The 24,400-nt window shown below is 61.2% G+C and overlaps 1 protein-coding gene across 11 annotated transcripts in view; it reads right to left on the bottom strand.

Moving 5' to 3' along the window:
* ELFN2 (extracellular leucine rich repeat and fibronectin type III domain containing 2) overlaps positions 1–23,826 on the bottom strand; it is a 59,494-nt gene extending 35,668 nt beyond the window's left edge. For 2 of the 11 annotated variants that reach the window (XM_032346356.1, XM_032346357.1), the window contains exons 1-2: positions 22,282–22,688; positions 13,313–13,480 (exon numbers count right to left, since the gene is read on the bottom strand). The gene's annotated coding sequence lies outside the window, so the exon portion shown is untranslated. Of the gene's footprint in view, positions 1–13,312; positions 13,481–21,178; positions 21,368–21,841; positions 22,241–22,281; positions 22,689–22,859; positions 22,920–23,586 lie in introns of those variants that run through there. The other 9 variants (XM_032346364.1, XM_032346366.1, XM_032346365.1 and 6 more) reach the window with 7 other exon arrangements.
* Between the last annotated feature and the right edge of the window lie 574 nt (positions 23,827–24,400).

The raw sequence follows: 24,400 nt of genomic DNA, 5'->3' as shown, positions 1-24,400 counted from the left end.
CCAGAGAACAGGGACCCAGACTCACGCCAGAGACGCCAGCCCACTGCCCCAACTGCCCTCTCCAGGCCTCAACTTCCCCATCTGCAATATGGCTGACTCCGACACAGTGAGCCATTCTGGGAGGGAAGTCGGTGGGGAGGGTCCTCCTCACCGGTCAGCATGGTCATTCCTGCGTGTGCCTCAACTTCCCCAAAGGGCGGTGGGGCTTCTGTGCCCTCTGTCTTCCCCAGAGCCCCTCTCCCTGGGCACCCCTGCATCCAGCAGTGGTACAAGGAACAATCTAGTAGTTACCAGAGACCAGACACCATGCTGAGAGCTAGCTGGGTGCTGTTCCTGCCTGTTTTTCAGACACGGAAGCAGAAGCATGAGAAGCTAAGTCATTTGCCCGAGGCTACTTGGGAAGAAAGAGCCGGTGGACTCACGGGGCAGACCAAGGAGCAAGGATGGAGAACCCAAACCTGGTTATGGGTGCACAGGTGAGGCAGAGGATAAGAGGAACACGGTGGGGATGGAGGAGGAGGACAGTCCTGAGAGGCCGCCCCGTCACCACCGCGGACGACAGAGGTTGGCTGCTCCTAACAGCTCCCTCGGTGACATACGTCGGAGGGATCTCAAGTCCAGGCCACAGTCACTCGGTCATTCTTCCTCTCGCACCAGTCTCAGATGGCCCCTCAAAGCACCTCCCCAGTCAGGTCCGGCCGTTGTCTGTTCCTACAGAACCACGCATGGCTCCCCGCTTTGCAGGTCCTGCCCAAGCTCCCACCAAGCCAAGCGTGACCTACTGCAAACTGGAACCCAGCTCTTGGACAGTCCCTCCCACCCACCACCTCCTGATTTTCAGAAGAGTCCTCAGGGTACCCCCAGCTGTGGAAGGGGGAGGGGGCGGGGCCATGAAAGGTGGGGGCGGGGCCTGACAGGTGGGTGGGCTGCCCCCCACCCCCGGAGGTAAGGCTGGATCCTGGGTCTGGTTGCCTTGGCAACCTGACTAATTAATTCCTATCGGCACTCCATCTGTGCCTTGGCTGGATGGGCGGTTTGGGCTCGCGGGTGTTTGTTTTGAAGCGAAGGGGTGATTAATGGGAGGGGCTGGGAGGCTGCGGTGGGGGGCTGGAGAGAGCCTGACGCCCCGGCCCCATGCGCACACTAGTATCCCCACCCCGCAAAGGAAGAGGCAGACTTGGTCCCCAGAGACCATCCCAGACCTCCTTCTCCCAAGGGGGGGTGGCTCATCCCAGCCCAAACACCGCCTGGCACAGACAACAGACGACAGCGCCGGCGGTGTGCGCACACCAGCGCGCACACACACATGCACACACCGAGAACACGGGCTCCATAGTGAGGAGCCTTGGGATCCGACTCCAGCTTCCTGAGCCTCAGCTTCTCCATCTGCAAAATGGGCAATACCACTCCCCTCAAAAGGCTCTTAGAATCAAAGGGACAGCCCCAGCGCACCTGCAGACCTCGTTATCCCGGGTCGGGGAAGGCTTTGTGGAGGGAGAGCCTGGTGATGGAAACACCCATCAGGACCCAGAGGGTGACAGTCTGAGGAACTGGAACGAGGCCAGGAGGACTGGCTCATGGCCTGTGAGAGGAGAGGGTCCCTCCAGGCAGGAGCGCTAAGGCCGGCCAAGTCCCTGCAGGTCTCAGAAGCCAGGATAAGGTTTCTGGATCTTGGCTCAAGGAGAGTGGGGAGCCAGGGAAACGCTAGGGAGTCCTGCCAAGGGAAGAGCGCAGAAGGAGCTGAAGGGACAGGAGCGGAGAGCAGCCTTTGCGGAGCTGCCGTGAGGGTGGAAGGGTGACCAGAGGACCTGAGAGCAGGTCTCAGCGACACACCAGTCACCTTCCGGACGAGGACAAGGGGCTGAACGTGGTGTTCAGGAATGACCCCCAGGGTCCAGGTGGGCAGCTGAAAGACGGCAGTGCCCACCCCAGAACAGAGAGCCTCAGAGAAGGAGCCACGGAGTCAGGATGCTGGATTAGAGCAGTCCGGGATGGAACGAGCTGAGTTTTAGGGACGCCCTCCAGAGGCAGGGCACTGTGGAGGCTGGAGACCTGGGCACCCCACCCCTCACCCCGTGCACAGCTGCGGGGAGGAGCCAGGGACATACAGCGCCACCCCCAAGAGCAGAGAATGAAGATCAGGACGGGAACCTCACTCCCCAGCGACAGGCCTGTCTCCCACATGGCAGCACTTGGAGCCAGAACTCCGGGGTTCTAATCTGGGCCCCTATACCTCACCAGCTGTGAGATCCTGGGCAAGCCTCAACTTCCCCATCCCTAAAATGGACATAAAAGCAATGCCTATCCCACAGGTTGCTATGAGGAGGGCTTTCCCCTGCATCCCCCAGTGGTGTGGGACCTCAAGGAACCTGCTCCTTCTGAGAGGGGGACAGGATACTAACCATTCTGAGCACCTACCAACAGCCAGGCCCCGCCACAGGTGTCACAGACCTATGGTGGTGATCAAGGAGGATGGTCCGGGGCCGAACCCTGGGTCCCTGCTTACTAACTATGGGACCAGGAGTGCCCCTCCCCTCCACTTCAACCTCAGCTTCTGCGAATGTGAAACGGGTGGGTATCTGCCCGTGGTGTGTGGGATTGTTGTGAGCGTGAAAGATGAAAACACATGAGTACGTGTCACCTGCCTGGCACACAGGAAGCACTAACTAAATCCTCATTACAGTCTTTGCTAACGTTCCTCCCAATAACCCAAGACAGCGAACGCAGTGATCCCAGTATAACAAATGAGAACGGCAAAGGTCTCACTTACCCTGGCATCCAGTACCCAGACTGGCCACCTTCTGATCACAGGCTCCTCCCTCCCTAGCCCAAATGGCCCTCAGCCCGGGACAGGGCCACGTGAGATTGCCTGGGTCAGAACACTGCCCTAGCTGCTCTGAGCTGTGTGACCTTGGACAAGTCACCTCACCTCTCTGAGCCTTAAGTTCCTGACCTAAAAAATACGGGGTCCTATCCTTGCACAACTGAGTGAGGAGGACTCAACAAGGAGATACACAAAAGGTGTTCAGCCCAGGGAATGCATACAGCAGGCGCTCAACAAAGGACAACGATTATGATTACTGATCGGATGGTAAGAATTGAAGGAAAGAATGATGGCCCACAAGCACTCCAATGGGGTCCTGGGAGTGATGCCTTGCCCCCAGCCAAGCAAGCATATCCCCAGAGGGCTGCAACCTGGGGGTCCACACCAGGTGCAAACCCCACCCAGGCATTCCTCCACCAGCCCCACCGCAGGACCCCAACCGGGCCCCTGTCCACCCCCACCCATCACTCCCACCACCTCCACCATTGAGCACCCAGCCACATGGGCACCCACCCAGCCCCGTGACCAGCCCACAGCCCCTCCCTTCCCCCCACTCCGCATCTGCTCAATTAGGGAAACTGGGGAGCGAGGGAAACAAAGACTTAATTTCTGAGCTAATCAGCCTGCCTCATGCTAATTACCATCCTCCCGGGCATTAGGGCAGGCTTCCTGGGGGAGGCGGGGGAGGCTGGTCCCCAGGAATGACACCCTCTTTCCCCCTAAGCCGGAGACAGCCCAGAAATGGCAGAGGGGGAGAATCAGGATGCTCGGGCAGGGATTTCAGTGTGCCACTTGGTGTGTGGCCAGAAGGAGGGGACACAGCAGGGGACATGCCTGGGGCAGTGTCCCTTGGGCAGGTCCTACCCTCCCAGAAACCCCTTCCGGGATTCCTGCCCCATCCTGGGGGCAGCCACAGACGGTGGAGGCCCCAGAACAGGCGTCCCATTAGGTGTCCAGCCCACGGCCTTGGCAGAGAGATGGACAGATGGATACTTTTAAGCTAGAAAATTGAGCAATGATCAGAGTGAAGCTTTTGGACCGAGGCATAGAGCAAGCGCAATGAGCATGTGTCTATGTGCTCAGGTGTGTGCATGTGCGCTTGTACGTGTGTGTGTGCACGTGCTACACGCATCCATGAGTGCAGAGAGCAAGAAGGTTTGGGATCGGAAGCCAGGACGTCTGGGCTCCCCTCCCCTGCTCTCCTCTGGACAAGTCCCCGCCCCTCTGAAATTCAGCCTTTATGGTGGGAGAGCAGGAAGGGCTCATTGCTAGGTTCCCTTGATCAACCAATGTGTACTGAGAGCCTACTGTATGCACACCAGGCTCCTGGCTGGGCAAGGTTTCTGCTCCCCTGGCTTCCACTGTCCAGTGTCCCATGTTCCAATCAACACAGCGTGGGATGGACAGAAGCCAACACAGCAAGGCACTGACCCCATGGAGACAGGCCAGGGCAACCAGGATGGGCTACCAAAGGCAGGGTCTGTCCCTATATTTCTTAGACAAGGTCCTGCCGAGCAATGAAACTTCAGATAACTGGAACTCCCTGCGGGCCCCGGAGCAAACCCCTTCCCCTGCCTGGGCCTCGGTTTCCCCATCTGCAACAATGAGGGAGCAGAGGCTGTATCCCAGCCCCCCCAAAGCAAGGATTCTAGGTCTCCCCATCATGGCTGCGTGTATGTGGGGGACACCAGGGGTGGCGGTATGCCCCAACATACGTGCACACACAGCTGACTGTCCCAGCACTGGGTCCAGAAGCACGACAGACACACCAGTGATGAGGGGAGGCTGTCTGTGTGCCCCCCTGGAGGCTCCCAGTCAAGGCTCCTAAGTCTGCACGCTCAACTCTGCCGGCACAGGCCACCCCTGAAACCGCCTCCCTCTCCCCTTGTCACGGAGCCCTCACAGCTGGCCACCACGTCCTGAGTCCCTGCCACATAGCTGGGGTCCCCTAGGCCTCACCACACGGAATTCCCACCACAGCCCTGCCAGGTAAGTACCATGACCCTGTTTCACCAAGGTGGGAACTGAGGCTCAGCCAGGTCAAGTGACTTGCTCGGTGAGTGACGAGCTGGACACTCGAGTCCCACGGGATCCCAAGCTGCCACACCTACCGTGGTCCGGGACCACCTTCCTGGACCTCCCTCAAGGCTCAGACCAGGGCTGTAGGCTGGCCCAGATCCTGAAGGAGCATTGCTCCCTGCAGACCCTCAAGGGCTCCCACAGCAAGGTGCTTGGGGGTGGAGGCCCTGGGAGTCAGATAGCCCAGGTTCAAAATCCCAGTCTCACCACTGACTCACTCTGGGACCACAGGCAGGATCCTGAACCTCTCTGCCCCTTCAGTTTCTCCATCTGTAAAATGGGGATCATGACATTTTGTTGGATTGTTGTGAGGACTGAATTTCTGTAAAGCTCTTTGAACGGTGCCTGGCTTGTGGGAAGCATTCTTTGGGCCTTGTTAAATCAAAAGAATAAATGAGTCCCTTGAGCTCTAAGGACAGCCAGAGAATTGGGTCGCCCAGAGGGCAAGGGGTACAGCTGAGATTCAAACCGTAGCCCTAGGACTCCCCGTCCAATACTCACTCCCTACAGCACCAAGGTAGCTCCAGCTCTGCTAAGAGAATGAAGACGTCCCAGGACTGACCCTGGCTTGGGCCCCAGGAGGTAGGCAGAGGCTGTATGGAGACAGAGGTCAGAGCACAGGCTGGGAACCAGCCCCTGTGCCAACTTCTCTGCCTGACTCCCAGCTCCAGAAAGCCAGGGCCACCCAGGGGCCCTGGGCAGCCAGGTGCCAAAGCAGCTTCCCTCGGTGCCAAGGGCCAGAGGCCAGGGGTCCTGGGCCACAGCAGGCAGGGGATGGCAAGGGGTGCTACGGCCTTCCAGCAGCTGCCACAGCATCTCCAATCCCCAGCATTCTGCCCCAGGGACAGCCAAGGCCCCACGGAGCCCCACCAGCAGGAATCGCACCCAGAACAGGAGTCCTCTCTGAAGCCCTCAGCCAAGAGTGGACCCAGATGTCCACAGGCACCCTCAGAAGCTGATCCCCACCCACGAGCCCACCCACATCACCGAGCGCCCACCCAGGTCAGGGGTGGGAGAATCTGAAATCATGCCGTGTTGGTGAAAGTGGAAAATGTGCAACCAACCCAGCCCCTCAACAGGGAAATGGCCACGTAAGGGGGACCTCGGCCAAGGCAGAGCCAGACAGGCCCCCTCTGGGTCCCCGAGAGCAGAGGTGCAGAGTGTGGAGTCGGGGGCGCGGGCAGGGGGAGAGGCTGCGAGGCGAATCCCAAGGAGGTAAGGACAGATGGCACACGTGTGTTTGCAGGGGGCCTGGAATCACAGGGAAGGACCCCACCAGGCCCCAGCTGGTCGCTCAGAGAGCACGCGTCCATTCCTTAGTTAGGAAGCAGGCGTCTACACTCACACGTTCCCCTTTACACATACACATTACAACACCCAACGAACACACAAGAATCACCCCGTGTGCATGTGCGCACACCCAAGCAGCCAGCCAGCCACCTTCCTCGCATGGCCCGAGGAAGGGACACCACAGCTGCCACAGAGATGGGCAGAGTGGAGAGACAAAAGACAGAAGATGGGGAGACACAGATGGAGTGAGAGACAAGCGGCAGAGCCAAGAAAGCTCCGCTCGGGCCCAGGGGGGATGCGATCCGATCCGAAGCGGCCCAGGGGCCCCAGGAGGGGACAGTTCTGGGTCTTCCTGGGTTCCGCCCTCAGCCCGGCCACTCACCGCCCAGTGACCCTGGGCCAGTGCCTCTCTGGGTGTCAGGATGCCCAGGAGGACAGGGCAGGGGATGGAGACCCTGTGCGCTCTGACCCTCCAGCACTCCAGGGTCCCAGTCCCCCGCCGAGGCCCGGCTCCCACCTCTCCTCAGGCCCCTCACAGTCTGCAGGCTGCTCCCCGCCCCGCCACAGGCCTGGGGGGGGCGGTCTCTAGGAACAGTCCTGTTCCTCCTCCCTGGAGCTCCCCCTGAATCCAGAATCCAGAACAGAGAGTCCGGGTCAGCTGCCGTCTTAGCCAAGCCAGGAACCCCCTCCCCCGCTGCAGCCACCAGGGCCAGCAGGATCAGAGGGGGGAGGAGCAGGGCAGTGACGATGACCGCAAGTACCACGCATCACGTGTGCCTGTAGGGGAGCAGATGATGCTGCCGGCCTGCTTTGTCCCACTTAATCCTCATGAAGAACCTTGATCCCATTTTGTAGATGGGGAAACTGAGGTTCGGAGATGGCCTGCCCAGAACCACGCAGCCAGCAAGAGGACGAAGGAGCTGGCAGGGAGCGCAGGCCGCCTACTCCAAAACCCAGCAGCAACGTCCACATCTTGTCCGGCAGGTACTGGGGAGAGTGGGAGGGGCCAGGCAGACACCCCCGCATTTCCTAAACTGGCATCCCAGGCCTCGGGACACCATGCACCACAGCCCATCCCCAACAGCCTGAGAGGGGGCGGCTGGGAGGGCCGCTGAAGCCCTGCTCCCCTGCACCTGCCACCGGGAACCCCGACAACAGACAGAGCGAGCATGTACCGAGCACACACTGTATGCCAGGAGCCGGCCCCAAGCACTCTAGAGTATCAGTCCTCGGAGGCGGGTACTATTTTAATTCCCACTTTGCAGAGGCCTGGCAACTTGTTAGGGTAGAATAGGGAATGGAACCCAGGCCTTGGCCCACAGGCTTGACCAGTGTGTCACCCCATCTCAGAGACCCAGGACTTTCCTGCTCTGACCCACCTACCCCAAGCCGACCCTCCAGAATGTCAGACAGAGGCAAGAAGGGTCTCCTTCCTCCAGTCCCTGCTCAGCTCAAGGGCTCCCAAGCCACCATAATATGGGGTACCTGCCCTCCTCTGCCGAGCCTTCTATGGCCCGTCTCTTCCCAGGATGCTTGGGATCCTCAGCCAGCTCCCACCTTTATCCTTAAAGCAAAGCCCTGAGCAGGGAGGGGAAGGTCTGTGTCTCCCCATAAACCTCAGATGATATCCTCGGGAAGAGGAGCTGGGTCTCGGCTTGAGGCCCAGAGACGGTGTCAGATGAGCCAGGGTCACACAGCAAGTCAGAGGCAGGAAGGAGAGCTATGGCCCTTGGCTCCCTGTCACAGCTCAGCACAGAGTCTCCCTCCCTCCTGTGTTTGTAAACCTTGAAGCTAGGTTGGCTGAGCTGTGACCCAGTGCAGAGGCAAAGGGGCGGGGGGGGGGGGGGGGGGGTAATGGATTTTTAGCAACTTCCAGAATGCCTCAGGCCTCACCAACCATGCAGTCCCCAGCAGTCCTATGGCCTGCTCTGTGTAAACAGTCCTCACGCAACCCTGTCTAATTCCAGCCCCTGCAGGAGCCCAGCGCTGTCTGCAGGCAATGTCCCCATTTCACAGATGAGTAAACAGAGAGACTCAGGTGCACAGGACCACTCAGGATCGGGATGGAACCCACTGTGTCTTGCTTCCAACCACAGAACCTGCCTGCCTGGAGCCCCTGCCCTAAATCTAACCCCTTCCCAATCCTTAGGCACTGCCTTTTCCAGGAAGTCTTCCCGGAACTCGGGGAGCCCCCACTCAAAGGAATTGTGCTCTCCTTCTACACTAAGGAAGCAGATGGAGCCTCTGCCCTCAGACTAGGGCTCCTGGGAGACGGGGGACTCCCTGAAGGGGTTATGACTCCCCAGACAAGGGCTATGACTCCCCAGACAAGGATCCTGATGGCCCAGTCTTCCCCCACTCCCAATCCCCCGCTGGAAGACCAGGGACTTCCTGAGGCCAGGGCCACCACACTCGCCTTCCTTCAAACTAGGAAGTAATGGGGGTGAGACTCCCCCTGCCCCCCTCCTGCACCCCCACGCACACAGCCCCCCATATATAACAGAATATAACACTCTGCCCCAATGGTACAAGCAGGACCCCTCCTCCTATCCCTCTCCCTCCTGGCAGTCCTCCAGGCCTGGCTCGTACCAGGCAGCCTACTCCCCTCCCCCGGGCCCTGTCCATGAATCCCACCTCTGTTGGGCACCACAGACCCCCCTTTCTCCTCCCCAAACAAATGGGGTCTTGAGTGAACCACTGGGATTGCACACAAGGCTAGATCTATTCCCTGGGCTAATGTCGCTGCCAGCAGGGGGCCGGGGGGGGGGCCCAGGCAAGGGGTGGGGGGCATGGGGGAGCAGGCTGTCCATGCCACAGTCTCTCTCGAGGTCCAGCCTCCGAAATCAGGTCTGGTGGGGCTGGGATCAACAGCTCACTCCCCGGGTCACCCCAGAGTGGACCAACCCCAGATGCCTCCAAGGTGCCTTCCCTCCCAACAGGGCAGGCAGGAGCCTCTGGGCCCAGGTCCAAATTCCTGCTCTATGCCCCATGGAGAACTTCCCCAAACCTGAGGCAGGTCATCTGTAAAATGGGCCTAACTAGACCTACTCTGCCTGAGCTGCTGGGACTATGAATGCGGACACAGACAGCAATGTCCCCCGCACGAACTAAGCGCCCCAAGAAAACCAGTTTCCTTCTTTCTTCTATTTTTCTCTTTTTGGGGGGAGGGGAGACAGGCAGGGTGAGAGCCCAGGCTGGCAGGGCAGAAAATGGCCTTTTCCAAGCAGTATAAACCTCCCTATTCAGAAGTCAGAAGCTCAGTTCCCTCAGGAAGGAGCGACGGAGCCTCCCAGGACTGGGGTAATTCAGGAGAGGCTGCTGGTCTTCCCTGGGGAGAGGGCCTCGGAGTCAAGCTTGCAAATCCAAAGCTCCAAGTCCACCGCCTCCCAGAAGCCCATCTAGATAAGATATCATTTCCATTTTACAAACAAGTAAACTGAGACACAGAGTGGGTAAGTAATTTGTCTAAGGGCACACAGCGGCTGAACTGATGACTCAGGTTGCTACCAAAACCTCTTCCTTATGGCAGGCAGGAGCTGTCCCCGCTTTGGAGCCTTTCTGCGGTGTTGCCTCTGTGGTCAGAGTGGAGTCCGAACTCTCCAGTTTGAAAGGCCAGGCCCCCAGCAAGGCGATGTAGTGGAGCAGAAAAAGCACCTGACCCAGAGTCAGCGCGCAGTTGGGGCTCCGAGGCCAGCTCGGCCACCAACTCCCCGCTGTGTCTCTGGGGCCAGTTGGCCTGGCCTCCCCAGGCTCAAGGGCCTTGTGGCTAAGATGCGAATGACAAGACTGGCAGCCCAGGGCCCCCAGCAGGGCTACCCATCCACGCTGTCATCATGTGTTGACTGAACACCTACTATGTGCCAGGCCCCGTTCAAGGTGCTTGGGATAGAGGGAGGAACCAGACCGAGAACGATCCGGCCCTCAAGAGCTGACACCGTGCTGGTGAAAGGGTGGATAATAAAAAAAGCAAAAAAACAAAAAGCAAAAAGAGCAATTGGTTGTGTTAGGGGCTACCAAGAGAGAGAAGAAGCCCAGGGCCACAAACAGAGCACTTAGGACGGAGCTCCCTGGGGAGGCGACATGGAACAGGGATGGGGGGGGCCGGGGGGCAGCACGGGACAAGCTCAGGGAGCAGGTGGGAGCCCAGAGAGGGCCAGCAACTCCTGCAGAAGGACCAGCAAGTACACAGGCTGAGGACTTCAGTGCCCCATGGAGTCTGGAGGGGGAAGGGCGCCCAGCACACAGCAGAAGCTCCAGAAAAAGCCGCCCCGTAAGCTCCATGAGTTCCTTGCCCCTTGCTTTCCTCCTCTGGAAAACAGGGTGCCAGGCAGCTTCGAGGGAACCCCGTCTCTTCCACACACCTGGATTCATTCTCATTCCTCCCATTTTGCAGGTGGGGAAGCTGAGACTCCCAAGACCCCACGGCCCATAAATGGCAACATGACAATGGGATCCGAGGTCTTGTCATCCCCAACCCTAGGTCCTGCTGGCCTTATGTGGCCTCACGGGTCACGGGGCGCTCACTGCCTCTCCCCCAGGCGATCCCAAGACAGCACTGACCGCCAGAAAGTCTCTTGGAAGGAACGGAGGTCTATGCCCTGGTTGGTTCCCCTTCTTCCACCTGGGGCCACACAGGACACCTCTCCCCCGACTTCCCGCAGGTCACTGGAAAGGCGCCGAAGGTCTCGAAAGAGCAGGGAGCCCCTGCTAGGCGGCAGACGCTGGGCTTTACTGTCACCCCCTTGCCGCACGCGGGTCAAATAAAGCTGAGCCCTATCACACCCATCGTACAAAGGGAAAAGCTGAGGTTCCCAAAAAGGTAAGAAACATGCCCAGGGCCACCCACCTAAAAAGCGGCAGAGAGAGGTTCTGAACTCAGGTCTGTGTCACTCAGAGTCGCCATGCCGCTCATCTCCCAAACCCCTCCGATGTCACTCTCTGGACCTCCTTCTCCGTCCGTGGCCCCTAGTAGCAGGAAGGACTTGCCCTGAATCCATTGCTCCCGGGACACCCCCCGCCACTCGCCTGATACGCCGTGCCCCAGGTGGGGTTAGCTGGGCAGGTTCAGGACACTTGGGGGCCCTGAGGGAAGCCAGGAGGTGGGGGGCTTAGGCGGCAGCTGGAGGGCCAAGGCCTGTGTGAGGACAGCAGGCACCCAGGCCCCTGGATTAGGCGGGCAGGGAGCACGGAATGCCAAGCCAGCCACACCAGGTTCCAGCCCTGCTCAGCGACCAAGGTGCTGTGTGGCTCCTGGAGGCCCTTCTCCTTTCCAGCCCCACTTCCTGCAGCCAAGTCATTGCCTCCAGGGCTCAAGGGTCACAGGCAAGGACGCAGAGAGGCTGACCTCCGGCGAGACATCACCATTGTTGTCCTCCCCGGGCATGTCAGAAAATAATTTTTCCATCATTTGTGGAAGGAATTATGTTGATGGTGGGGGGGTTGACACCTAACGGGGGCTCTGCTACGCACCAGGAACCACACCCGGGGCGTGACATACTTTATCCCCAGGGACGACAAGCCCAAGAAGCATGTGCGTCGTCTCCATTTTACAGATTGGGAAACTGAGGCCCCGGACTGTACAGCTGTCCGTGCCGGAGTCAGGATTCAAACCCCGGACTCTGCTGTTCCAAGCTGCTGCCTCCTGTAACTATTGAAGTGAAATGTTTGCTTCGTAAAAGGACCTGGGGACTGAGGGAAGAGAGAGACAACTCTCAGTGGGGTGGTCACAGAGGGACAGGCTCCCAGGGGAGGGGTCAGGACCGGTGAGTTGAGTGTTTGGGGAGACAGATACCCAGGGGTCAAATCCCAGCCTCGGTGTGTGCCTGCTGTGCAACCTGGGGCAAGTGACCTCCCCTCTCTGATGCCTCAAAGGCAAGTACCAATTCCAGGTATCCTGGAGCACAGCAAACGTGAGGTATGGGACCCAGTCACTTGGGGACAAGGAGAGAACATGCATCCAGAGGGGGGACTTGTATGCTCAGAGGCCCTGAGGAGGAGGAAGGCTCCAGAAGGCACGGGTGGGGGCACCTGGCCACAGACGTGGGAGTGAACAGGATGAACCTGGCAGTGAAGGGCGCCGTTCATACCCACCCACTGGACCTCCCTCCCCCCCAGAGAACTCTGTGTCAGCCCAGGAGCCCAGCAGCACCAAGCCCAGGGCCGCAGCCCCTCCCTGTAACACCGCCAACCCCCCCCCCACGGAGCCCCCACCGCCCCACTCACTCCCGCCCCCTGCATGCCCCCCCCCCAGAGCCTCTAACACCGGCCCTTCCTCAGGGCGCTCAACCTCTCCGCAGCCACGGCTCCTCCACGTGGGGACCACCTCGTCCTAGAGACGGCATCTCCCTCTCCTTAGCAACCAGCAACACCGCGCCCAGACAGCCAGCCTCCTCCCTCTGTCTCCCCCTCTCTCCATGGAGACCACAATGCCACAGAGGCGGCTCCCTCGCCAAGGCAACCACCGTCACTCAGCACCCGCCCGGACCACAGCTCCCTCCACGTGGCCACCACCAACACTGCCGTGGTGACAGCGACAGCCTCTCCTCTTGGGGCAGCCACCAGCCCCAGCCGAGACCAACAGCTCCGGTCTGCAGGCGGCCTCCAGCTGTCTGACTGCTCTCCCCGATGAAATCCCTGACACCGGTCAGGCCCCGATCGATCCTGCCCCGCGTCTCAGCTCCCAGCCCCTCAGTCTGCCCCTCCCGACAATAGAGAGACTCCCTCCCCTCCTGAGGGAGGACAGAGACCCCGGAAACCCCGGTCCCCACCCCAGCAGCCCCCTCCGATGCCCCGGCCCCCCCACTGAGGTACAAGAGGCCAGGCTGAGGGGCAGGAGTGCGACTTCCTCCCACCCACCACAGGGAGCCTGTCCCGGCCCCCAGAAAGGCCTGCCACTCTGCCGGCTGCCTCGCAGGCAGCCCGGGAGGAAGGGAAGCTTGGAGAAGCAGGTGGGGGCGCCCATAGCAGGGGTGCGGGGGGGGGGGGTTATTGCCGGGCAAGACAGGAAGAGACCAACAGGCGACAGGCCTGGCTACACCACAGTTCACAAGGCCAGGTCATGTGAGCCAGGCTCACACGCAGCCACACGCTCGCACACAGTCAGAAGGACCCTGTCCTTACCGATGTCTGCGGGCTAAGGGGACCCTCCGGCCCACGAGGCTCTATCCCTGGCCCGGTCTCAGGGAGGCCCCCGCAGCGGCGGCGCCCGGCGGCGGCAGCAGGAGCAATGGGGTCCCGGGTCCTGGTCCAGCTCAGGCAGCGGCAGCTTCTCACCCAGGTCCTCTCCTTCTGCGAGGAGGAAGCGAGGGGGAGAAAGGGGAGGAGGGAGAGGAGAGGAGGAGAGAAGGAGGGGGAGGGGGGCAGCAGGAGGGAGGGAGGAGGGAGAATGCTGAAGTCTTGAAGGGTACACTCACTTCTTTCTTAGGTTTCCCATGGCAACCAAATATACCACAAATGAATATCAGTGTGAGAGAGAGGGAGGAGGCCGAGAGAGGGGAGGGATGCAGGGCGATGGAGGCCGAGACGGAGGGAGACGGGAGACATGGAGGCAGGGAGGTGGGGACATGGAGGCGGGGAGACCAGGGAGATGGAGGCGGGGGAGACGGAGGCTCGGAGAGGGAGGCCGGGAGTAATGGGATGGAGGCTGAGAGATGGGAGACATGGAGGCTGGGAGATGGGGAAGGCCGGGTCCCCATCCTATACGCCCCATCAGGTTCAAGAGTAAGAGGAGGGAAGGGGCCACAGGACTTCTTTCACTCACTCCCTCCATGGTTCCTGGAGCAGGGGCAAGCAACAAATGGGTAGTTTCGGGGAGCGGAAGGGACCCCATTCCTCCGACCCCACCCCAGTCTCGCTCATGTTCCTGAGTCTGAGGCTCTTCCCACGTCCCAGCCAGACACCCCACTCAGTCCTGGACACACACAGCATACCCAGGTGGGGACGGTCCCCACACCCTCCCACTCCCACTCCCTGTCGTCCCACACACAGCCCCTCCCTCCGCACATGGGCAACCACACCACCCTCCTATCAGTCACCCCAACCCCAACCGGACCTACTCCTTCTACCACTGGGCCCCAGGCCCTCCGCTGCAGGGAACAAGCAACCCCCCCACCCCGTGCCATCTCTTTGCTGACTCGCACACACCCATTCTCCCAGTGTGCCCACAGCCTACACCCTGCTGGGCACCATCCGGTCATATGCATTCATACACCCTAAGAGTAATGCACCTGCCTGACCTCCCCTGGCAGAGACACACACTATTCCGGACAGATGTGCCTCCACCCAACCTTCTCCCATCTGTGCGCACACGTACACGCGCACACACTGCCTCTCTGCCCTCAGAGGCCCCTCTCCCTGCCTGGCCTGCACCCCCCACCAGCCCAGATGGTCCTCCCAGCCTGCCCTCACAGGCAGGGGGCTCACACCTTGGCCCCCTCAACACCGCCATTCATAAACATACATAGACCCTCCCAGCGCAGGCAGCTGGCGGCCCTGGAACACAAGTGCGCACGCGCGCCCTGCACTGCCCAGCTCAAAGGCAGAGGACAAGGACGCACCAGCTGGCTCCTGTAAAGGGCTCCCAGGCCCAGGTCCCCCAGGGATACCTCCTCCACGCTTAACCCGGAGCACTGTGGCCAGCAGACACCTTGACACACACACACAAACACACACACACGCCAGCACCCACAGGACACTGAAGAGCAACTAACACCAGAATCCCACATCCCCTCAATCGGACATGTGCACAGAGACCCAGATGCACCATCCACAGCTGCCCACAGAACCCTGATATAGCAGCGCCCACCTGAACACGTGGACTCACACAAGTGCCACCATGCTTGGGGCCAGGGCACAGATAGCCCTCAACACACCCGTGGAAACACACTGGCGCCCACTCCCAGTGGACCACCCACGGCAGGGACTCGTGCTCCACCATACACACCCAGACAGACATGCCCACAGGCACGGAGGGGCCCATACACGGCCTCACAGGCCAACGCACACAGGCCCCCGGCACACCAGCGTACTGGGGACCGCTCCCTGACACCCCACCTCCCTCCCCCCCAGCACACGCAGGGCCACACCTGCACACCCACTGCACCACACTCCCAGGGCAGTTCTCGGCGGTGCCCCCCCAACCCCATCCTGTCCACACCCACCTGACACACATACCCCGTCGCCAACAAGTCACAGGCCCTTGATTGGGTCGCCCCTCCGCCCCCTGCCCCGGGCACGCGCCTCGGCCTGCCGCCAGCCCCCTGCCCAGCGCCCGCGGGTTTACGATCCAGCGCACCGTGCAGAGCCCAGAGGCCGTGAAATTGGCTGCGAGCTGCGAGGGATGCGGCTGGAAATTCTAAGCAAAGGGAAGTAAGGCAGAACCCCGGCTGCGGGCCACGGTGAGGGCGGGGGTGGAGGGGGTGCGGGCAACCCCGGGAGGGGCTCCCTGTGCGCGCTCCCGCCCACCCCGCCGCCGTGCACGTGCCCGTGCCCTGCTGGGCGGGGCCGGGGGAGGGGCGGGGAGCGGCGGGAAGAGCTGCGCGGGTGCACCCTGGGGGCCTGCCCTGTGTGCGCACGGGGGATGGACACCCGCTCACCGCCCGGCCCATCGCCACCTGCGTGGGCCAGAGCGCCCACCGGATGACCGGCCTCAGGCCACAGCTTCACGGCTGTGCAACTCTGCGTTGCCGCCTCCGGGAGGCCTTCCGGGCTCTCCATCCTCCTCTGGCTTCTCTGTTCCCACCTCCACCACCTGGTGGCCTCCAGCCTCTGCTCACAGGCATAACTCCAGGCTCAACTCCACCAGCACCCCGGCACCAAAGGAAGGGAGAGGGAGGGCATGGTCTCTCTCCAAAACGCTGGGCAGGCCCTCGCTGGTCTCACCTCACCTGCCCCGCATTTCATGCCTTTACGGGCTGTGCGGCCTTGAACCCGAGACCGCTGACTCTGCCTTCGCTTCCTCGTCTGTGCAACAGGAACGATGCAGAGGGTCGTTCTGAGGATTTGCTGAGGGCCATTGGGCAAGCTCAGAACAGCAGCTGGTGAACACGGAGATGATTAGTACCGGCCTGGTCTTGCCACAGACCAGGGCCACACAGAACTGACCCCAGGCTCCTCTGAAAAATGCAGATGCCTTTGGTGCCTCCCCACCTGTGTGGAAAGATCCAGAAGACGCAGCCCCCTCAGCTGCCCTCCAACCAGCAAACATGGGCGAATTCATATTCTAGAAATGCATTAAAATGCAGGTTCCCGGGCCGCACATCGACCCTCCTGAATCAAAGTCTCAGCTGACGAGGCCTGAGAATCTGCATTTTTAACAGCACCCAGAGACAGTGGTGCTCCCTGACAAAAAGGATAACGTTCCCTTTCTTTTCTTTTTTTAAAGATTTTATTTATTTATTTGACAGAGAGAGAGATCACAAGCAGGCAGAGAGGCAGGCCAAGAAAAAGCAGGCTCCCTGCCGAGGAGAGAGCCTGATGTGGGTCTGCATGTGGGGCTCCATCCCAGGACCCTGAGATCATGACCTGAGCCGAAGGCAAAGGTTTAACCCGCTGAGCCACCCAGGTGCCCCTAACGTTCCCTTTCTTAGCCCAAAATTGACCGTCCTGTGTAATGGAGCCCCTAATCGCATTCCAGACTCATTTTCCCAAAATCCACTCCAGGCTTTCCGACCTCCAGACCTTGGCTCCTAATGGTCTCTCCACCTGGCCTGCCCCCACCCAGAGCTGGCTGGCCCTCCTTCACCGTCCTCAGGCCAAAATTAAACAAGATAATAAATAGCCAGTGTGGAGCCCCGTGCCTGGCACCCAGCAGGTGTGCAGTCACCGGGACCCCACCGGGGGGCGAGCAGACAAACAGAAGCGGCCGACCCAGCCTCTCCCACACTCAGCTCTCCAGGCTGCCTCGACACCTGCCCTTGCAGCCTCCACGGCCGGCTCCCTCGGGGTCAGGTCACAGACAACCAAGAACCACCGCCTGTCCCTCCAGCCCTACTGTGCGTAGGCCCCACGCTGGGCACTTGGCAGATGCTCCACGTGTCCCATCTCTCTTCCAGATGTTCCACGTGACTCCTCTCCATGCGTTCCTGCCTGAGCCCCGGGGCCCCACAGCTATCCCTGGGTGAGATACGCTTGTGCATGCGTGCACGCGCGTGTGTGTGTACTGAATGCAAAATGCATCAGTCCATCCTCAAAATAGCACGGAGATAGGGGAACTTGCCCAAGTCATTTTTGAGGGCTTACTAGTCTGCGCCTGTGTGGAGCTGATGTACTAGCAGAAGAGACACAGAGGGAACAGCTAAACAACCAGAACCATGAACCTCCCCACACAGCCCCATAGCGAGAAGCACAGAAAGCAAGGGAGGTGGCCGGCCAACCCCGCCGCCTGTGTCTCTCCACCATCCCAGGAGAATTTCAGAGAGAGGGGGACCCAGCCAGGCCAAGAAGGGAAACTGAGGCAGGTCTGAGTCTTGGGGCTGGGTCCAGAGCGGGCTGGTTGGGCAGCCTTTCGGAACTGCTCCCCGCTGTCCGCCCCCCCCCCCCCGCCCCAGCATGCACCGGCATGCACAGAGTCCCACACATACACTTACTCACATACATGCACAGGTGCACAGCAGACATGCCCAGCCCCCTCCCAGGCCCTCTGCACATTCTAGCTGGGGGGACAGGCAGCTCCCAGACCCTTCTCACACTTCCGTGGGGCCCCCCAGCCTGGCTCCCGACACAGTTTCTATGTGTTTCAGGGGGTGAACGGAGAAGCTGAAAGAAGAGAGAGGGATACACACATACACACGCACACAGCCCAGGACCCACTCCAGAGAACCAGGAATGAATAAGGGAGACAGATGGGAAGGGGGAGGGAACTCATCTAATTGACACCTACTATGTGCCAGACACAATGCTCCGCACTTGACATTCTCTTACGTAACCGCACTGGAAAAGTTAGGAACCCGGCATCGTTATCCCCACTTTATACTGAGGAAGCAGGGCCTCCTGGAAGGGAACTTACTCACCCAAGACACACACCGTTAAAAAGAGACAGAATTTGGACCCTGGCCCCCTACTCTTTCGCTGACTGAGAAAGGGGGAGAGGATAGTAGAGTGGCCCAAGGGGACTGTCGCTGAGGCCATGATAGCCTCGGAGCCTGGAGAAGATACTGATCTGGGAGCAGCACCCTCTCCATCACTCAGGGGAGCCCCCAAAAGACCCGCTGGTGCTCGGTGCTGGGGGACAACAAGAGAGCGTGCTGCTGGCTTCGGGGATGTCACAGGTTGCCCAGGAGTGGGGGGAGCACAGAAGGAATGTGGAACAGACCTGAGACCCTAGAGCCTTCCTGCCCCTCTGTTCCTGTGGCCACTGCCACACCCACTGCTTCTCCTGCTGACAGATGAGCAAGGCAAGGCTTGGAGAGGCCCCTCGCCCTGGGACACCCCAAGATGGAAAGGTCCCCTGGCAGAGATGTGGGACTTCTCGTCCTCATTCTGCTGCTGTGTGGCCCTGAGCCGATCTGTAACCTCTCTGTGTCTTGTATAGGAGATGAGGAATGGGAATGGCTATGTTGCAGAAGGTTTGGTGGGGATTAAACACTTACAAAGAGCTTCACCCTGGGCCTGGCTCTTGGGCTCAATGAATATTAGCTCATATCATTATTATTATTATCTCTGTAATGATTGCTGCCAGCGCACCCAGCAGCTGAGGCCTGCCAGGTGGCTCCCTAGCCCTCAGGGCCTCTCCGGGGCCTTCCAGGGGGCTGTCTGCTCACCAGAGGGGAAAGGGCTCTATTATTCCAACTCCCAGCACCCCCCACCATCCTCCCCGCGCCAGCCCATAATAATGGCAGTGACTCTGCCCCCAAAACTCATTGAGACACGAGAAGGTTAATTCAATAGGGGATCAGACAGGGCAGTGAGAGGCAGAGGATTGAGTTAACCTTCTAGACTACTGGTTAAGGAGGCTCGGGCTTCCAGGCAATCCTGCTTCCTGGCTTTCTGTTCCGCAGGGCCTGGGGCACCACTGCAGACTGTGGGGGGATGGGCCTAGGCCCAGGGGGCGGGGAGGGCACTGTAGCAGGAATGGGGAGGGTGACCACGATGGGTACCTCCCGGCCGTGGGCATGGATCCCACACTTTCACACTCACTCCCCCGGCCTGCAAGACTACAGCTGCCGCCTCGCAGACAGAGGACAGCGTCGCTGACCCCCGTGTCACACACAGCCGCTCAGCAGAGATGTCACTGGAAGCAGTTCTGCTTCCAAAGCAGACATCCCACAGACTTCAGGAGGCAAGGAAGACGCACGGGGCAGCGGGCAAGGAGCGCGCTAGAGAAGGCTCAGTCGCCAGAAGCTTGTGGGGTAGGAAGACAAGCAAGAGGGGGCTGGGGGGGTAGAGGCAGCCTCTATGGTGGCCAGCTACACCTTGGTCTTGGGCACTCCCCACCCCCAATGCACAGAGCTCCCTGTCTGTCCATAAAAACAAAGACAGTGCCCTGTGGGAAGGGAGCCGCCAATCCAGTGAGTGTCCCCCCACCCACTGAGCTGGGGAAGGCAGATGGGGGGGGTGCAAATTCTAAGGACTCAATCAACGGACAACTCGCCTCACCCTTCAGACCTCAGTTTGCTCATCTGTCAAATGACCGCATGACAGAAGCCGGCCAGCCCCACAGGACGGCTCTGAGGATCCAAGTGGGGAGAAAGAAGTTCTTTACAAAGTTAGACTCCAAGCTGGGGGACAGAAAGCCAGGGGCCGAGCCCCCACCACAGGCCAGGCACCCGGCACCCCAGAGGCCCACCGTTCCCTGTGACACCCCTCACCTTTCCAACCACCCCTGCCCCAGGTTACAGATGAGACGCCGAGGCCCAGAGAGGTGACAGGAAGGCCTAAATCACAAAGCACAGAGTAGCCACACGGGACTAAAACCAGCAGGCCCTTCCCCTCGGCCGTGTTGTCACATGAATTTGCACACCGTCCTTGCTCACATGAACACGTATCTCCGTGACCTGGCTGGGGCTGGTGGAGAACAGGGACTGTCGGAGGAAGGGAAGAGACGCCCCACTGAGAGGTGGGGGGCAGAGAACAAGCCTTCAGGTAAGGGGCCCCACACCCACCTGGGGCGTCTGGAGAGGGACCTCTCCCTCAGGGACCCCATCCTCCTCCCCCTCTCACAGCTCACAACACAGGGGACGGAGGCACATGCGGCCACACGCCCTCCCCGTTGACATCACACACTCTGGCTGCTGGGGGTGACCCCTCACACTGCTATCCCAGTGACGTCACTGGCAGCCTGCCGCTGATGTCACACCCAGAGGTTCTCACTGACGTCACACCCACAGGCCCATGCTGGCATTACGCACACTTTCCCCAAGACACCCCCCTTTCAATTACTCCTCTTTCTTGTTGCCCAGATGCAGATGGCCCAGAGGTCACCACCCACGTACACAGTCTGAGAGTCACCACTCACTCTAAACAGGCATTCACAGACATAGCCTGTGTGTGTGCATTCCTCATAGGACACACGTTTATGCGTGTGCGCAGGCCCACGGGCCCTGCTGATGGCTGAGACCCGCTACGTCCCACAGGTGCCTGGCAGGCCAGGGGTAGAGGTGTGCGAGCCCTAGACATATGTGTGCACGGGCAAAAATCCTCCCCGCCCCACCCCCATGATGCGGCTCTGTGTATGAAAATGTCCCTCAATGACTAAATCAGGCAGCCCAGGGCTGGCAGCTTCTACCACATTCCTCCAGGTGTTGCCAGCACCCCCTCCTCCTCCCCCTGCCCCCCAGCTTCTCTCCTCCTCCGACAGCCTGGGCTGCTGACAGCAGCGACAGCCGCAGCCTGGACACACACACACGTACTCCAGTCCAACACCTGTGTCTCGGCAAGGGCGGGGGGGGGGGCAAGGGGATGGAGGCAGTGTCCTCCAGAGGTGGCCACTGGGCTAGGAAGGGTTCAGAGGAAGGGGCACAGCACGGAGCACAAAGCGACAGAAAGTACCCTCAAGTCCCACGTTCCTCCTGAGCTCAGTCGAGGGCCAGCGCCACCATCCCCTTCCTGTCTCTCCTTGGGCATGCCTGACACACTGTGGCTGCTTCTGTCCTGGACACACACTCCCCGAGTGCACACACGTACACGCATACCAGCTCTGTCCCCTCCAAACAGTCCAAGAAAACCCTGCTGGATCACAGACTCTGTGTGTGTGTGTGTGTGTGTGTGTGTGTACAGAGAGAACAGGGTCCACCCCTGCACAGAGCCCTGTGTGCACACACACAGGGCACACACATCCCTCCCCACGTGCACACGCTGCCCCACCAGCCAACACGCCCACCCTCCCCCGCCCCCATCTTCTGCCAGTCACTGGAGTCCACACACACACACACACACACACACACACACACGCAGCCTGGGGCCGTGGCCCTCCCTGCCAGAGCTGCAGTCTCTGCCGATTCCTGCTGCTTCCCGGGGCTGCCTCCCTGCTTGCCCCACACCAGCACCACGGAGAAGGGAGCAAAGCCTTTGCCAGGGCCCCCACCCACTTAGGGGACCCCACTCCCCGCGTCTGGTCCTCTTACCAAATCCATCGCCCTCCTGCGGGTAAAGGGGGTAAAGCCCCACCCTGCCTCCCTCCCCCTGGAGCAGCACCAACCAAACCCCCCTTACCAGCTACGAAGATGAATTCCTCGACCCCGGCAGCACTCCGTGAAACAGGGGGCCAGGGTCCCCGATTCGCAAGGATGGGGGCAGAGAGGTGCGGCGTGGCACTGACTGGTACAGCCGTCCACCATAGAGCCTCTGCACCACCCCCCAAAAATGCTCACCTCACCGACCGTCCTCCGCGTCCTCCCAACCCGCCTCCGCCCACCACCACCCGCACTCCCACACAGGGGGGCCCCCGGGGGGGGGTCTCACAGTGATTCCCCAGACCCCGGAGCCCCTGGGGGTGGCTTTCCCGGTCTCATCCTACCCCCCATCCTCAGCTGTGCACCCCCCCACAACAAGCCCCACCCCCACTGGTGGAGGAGGGGTGCCCTCTGGTTCCAGCCCTCACTCCCACCGCCTCGCCGGCCAGCCGGCGCTCGGATCCGGAGGGATTCACTTACCTCCAGCCCAGCCGGGATCCGGGCCGAGCGCCGCTTCCGGCGGCGGCGGCAGCGGCGGCTGCGGGGCCTGCGCGCGAGTGTGAGTGTGAGCGCGGGTGCGAGTGTGCGCGGCGCCCGGCCGGGGCTTGGTGCGTGTCGTGTGTCTGTGGCGTGGCCCGCGTGTGCGTGTGTGTGCGTGTGTGTGTGTGTGTCTGCGAGCGAGCGTGTGCGCGCAGACACCGCCACCCCCGCCTCCCCGTCGCCGCGCCTCTGCTTCGGCGGGGCCCGCCGCCCGGGAGGGGGCCGGGGCGCAGCGTGCGTCAGGGCCCGCGGCCGGCCGTCTGTCCGTCCGCCCCGGCCCGCCCCGGCGCCCGGCTCCCTCCGCAGGCCTCTCCGCAGCGAGACCCCGCCCGCCCCCTCTCCCGGCTGGATCCTTCCACGGACACACGCGCACGCACAGACACACGGCCGCGGGGCGGGGGCCGCGCCCGGCTCCAACGCCGCAGCTGCAGCGCCCGGGGAGGCGGCGGCCGCCGCGCAGACCGCGGAGCCCCCGACTCCCGGCCCCCGGCCTCGCCCCGGCCCCCATCCCGGCTCACCCCTGCGGGCTCCGGGTCCCGCCAACGCCGTCGCGAGCGCATTCAACAGCTGGAGGCAAACTTGCCGTGGGGCGGGCCGCCCGAGGTGCGCAGCGCCCCCCAGCGCACGCCGGGGGACGCCCGCGGCTCCCGACTCCCCCTCCGCGGGTGGACCCCTCCTCACCTCCGTCCGGCCGCCGGCGGCCGGCGCTCCACCGCGGGCAAGCCGAGAAGTGCGGCTGCTGCGTTCCCATTTTATCGGCGAGCCAACTGAGGCTCGGGGGAGAAGAGCGACTCGCGCGAGGTCACAAAGCGAGCTTGACCGCAGAGACAGTGTTAAACTCCAGATCTACGCTTGTGCCGGACAGACGGCAGCGGCTCATTACCCTTCCCCCACCCCCGACCCCCATACGTACTTCTTAGGACCTAGCCCCTCCCTGGCTAAGGCCCACACACCTGCGCCCCCCCTCCCCGCAAGAGGGTAGAAGCTGGGGAGGAGGAAGGAGATGCAGAAATAAAGCTCTAGCATCCGGGCCCGTACCCCTGCACTTGGGCACACAAGCACCTGGCGGGAACACTCAGCTTGTGTCCCGCATCCACGAGGAAACGAGCGCCTTCTCTCGGCCCTGGGGATCCGCTAACCCACACACTGAAGCCCTGCCTGGAGCGGTCCTCTGCGTCTCCAACACTTTTTACGGGGCCGCATGCGCCAGTGCCTGTCCTCGGGTGGTCCACAGCGGAACGTTACCTCCGGCCGCGGGAACATCCCCTCCAGGCCAGGGATGGCAGCAACTCCCCGGAAGGAGCCACTGCCCGAGCTGAATCTCCACGGAGAAGTAGGAGTTGATCAGCTGAAGAAGGTGGAGAGGAATGTATCGGGCTGTGGGAACAGCCTGTGCAAAGGCACAGAGGCGTGAGACAGCCTGGTGTGTGTGTGCAGGGAACTCCACGGAGCTAGGCTTCACTGGAGGAGCAAGGACGTCTGGTCGGAAATTCCTCCCTCCTGTCAACGGAGAACAGGAAAGCAGGTCCGGGATGGGACTGGGAGGGGGCAGAAGAACTGGGACGCAGCCACCTTTATCTCCCCAAGCAGGAGACAGACAACAGGGTTCCAGCTCTGCCCTCCACAACCGCACCGCAGGCTGCTGGGTACACTCCTACCCACCCTTCAAGGCCCCTCCCTGCAGATCCTAAAGTGATTGTGCTGTCTCTGCTCCTAGAGGGCAAGGGCTGTCCGCAACGCGTTGTATGCACCCCCTCACCCCCGACCCCGCCCCAAGAGGGACCAGAAGCAGGGTCCCAGGCCAAAGTCCTTGCGAGAAGAACCTTCCCCCACCGCCCCGCCCACCTCAGCAGAAGACACAGCGCCCCCTGGCGGTTAGAGCGCGTAACTGCAGAGAGCTCCCCGCCGCCCCTCGTTTACCCCCGTGACCATGGCTCTGCTGGGCAGACCCTCTTCAGAGGTGGGCACTGGTGAGGCCCATCGAATCCGACTCAAGAAACTGAGCCATGGTCTCAAGGAATACCAGGCATCGGGCGGCCAAACAGCCTCTTTTGGTTCA

This window comes from Mustela erminea, chromosome 6 (genome assembly GCF_009829155.1).
Source record: "Mustela erminea isolate mMusErm1 chromosome 6, mMusErm1.Pri, whole genome shotgun sequence".
Classification (NCBI taxonomy): domain Eukaryota; kingdom Metazoa; phylum Chordata; class Mammalia; order Carnivora; family Mustelidae; genus Mustela; species Mustela erminea.
This window is presented reverse-complemented; position numbering and strand designations above follow the sequence as displayed.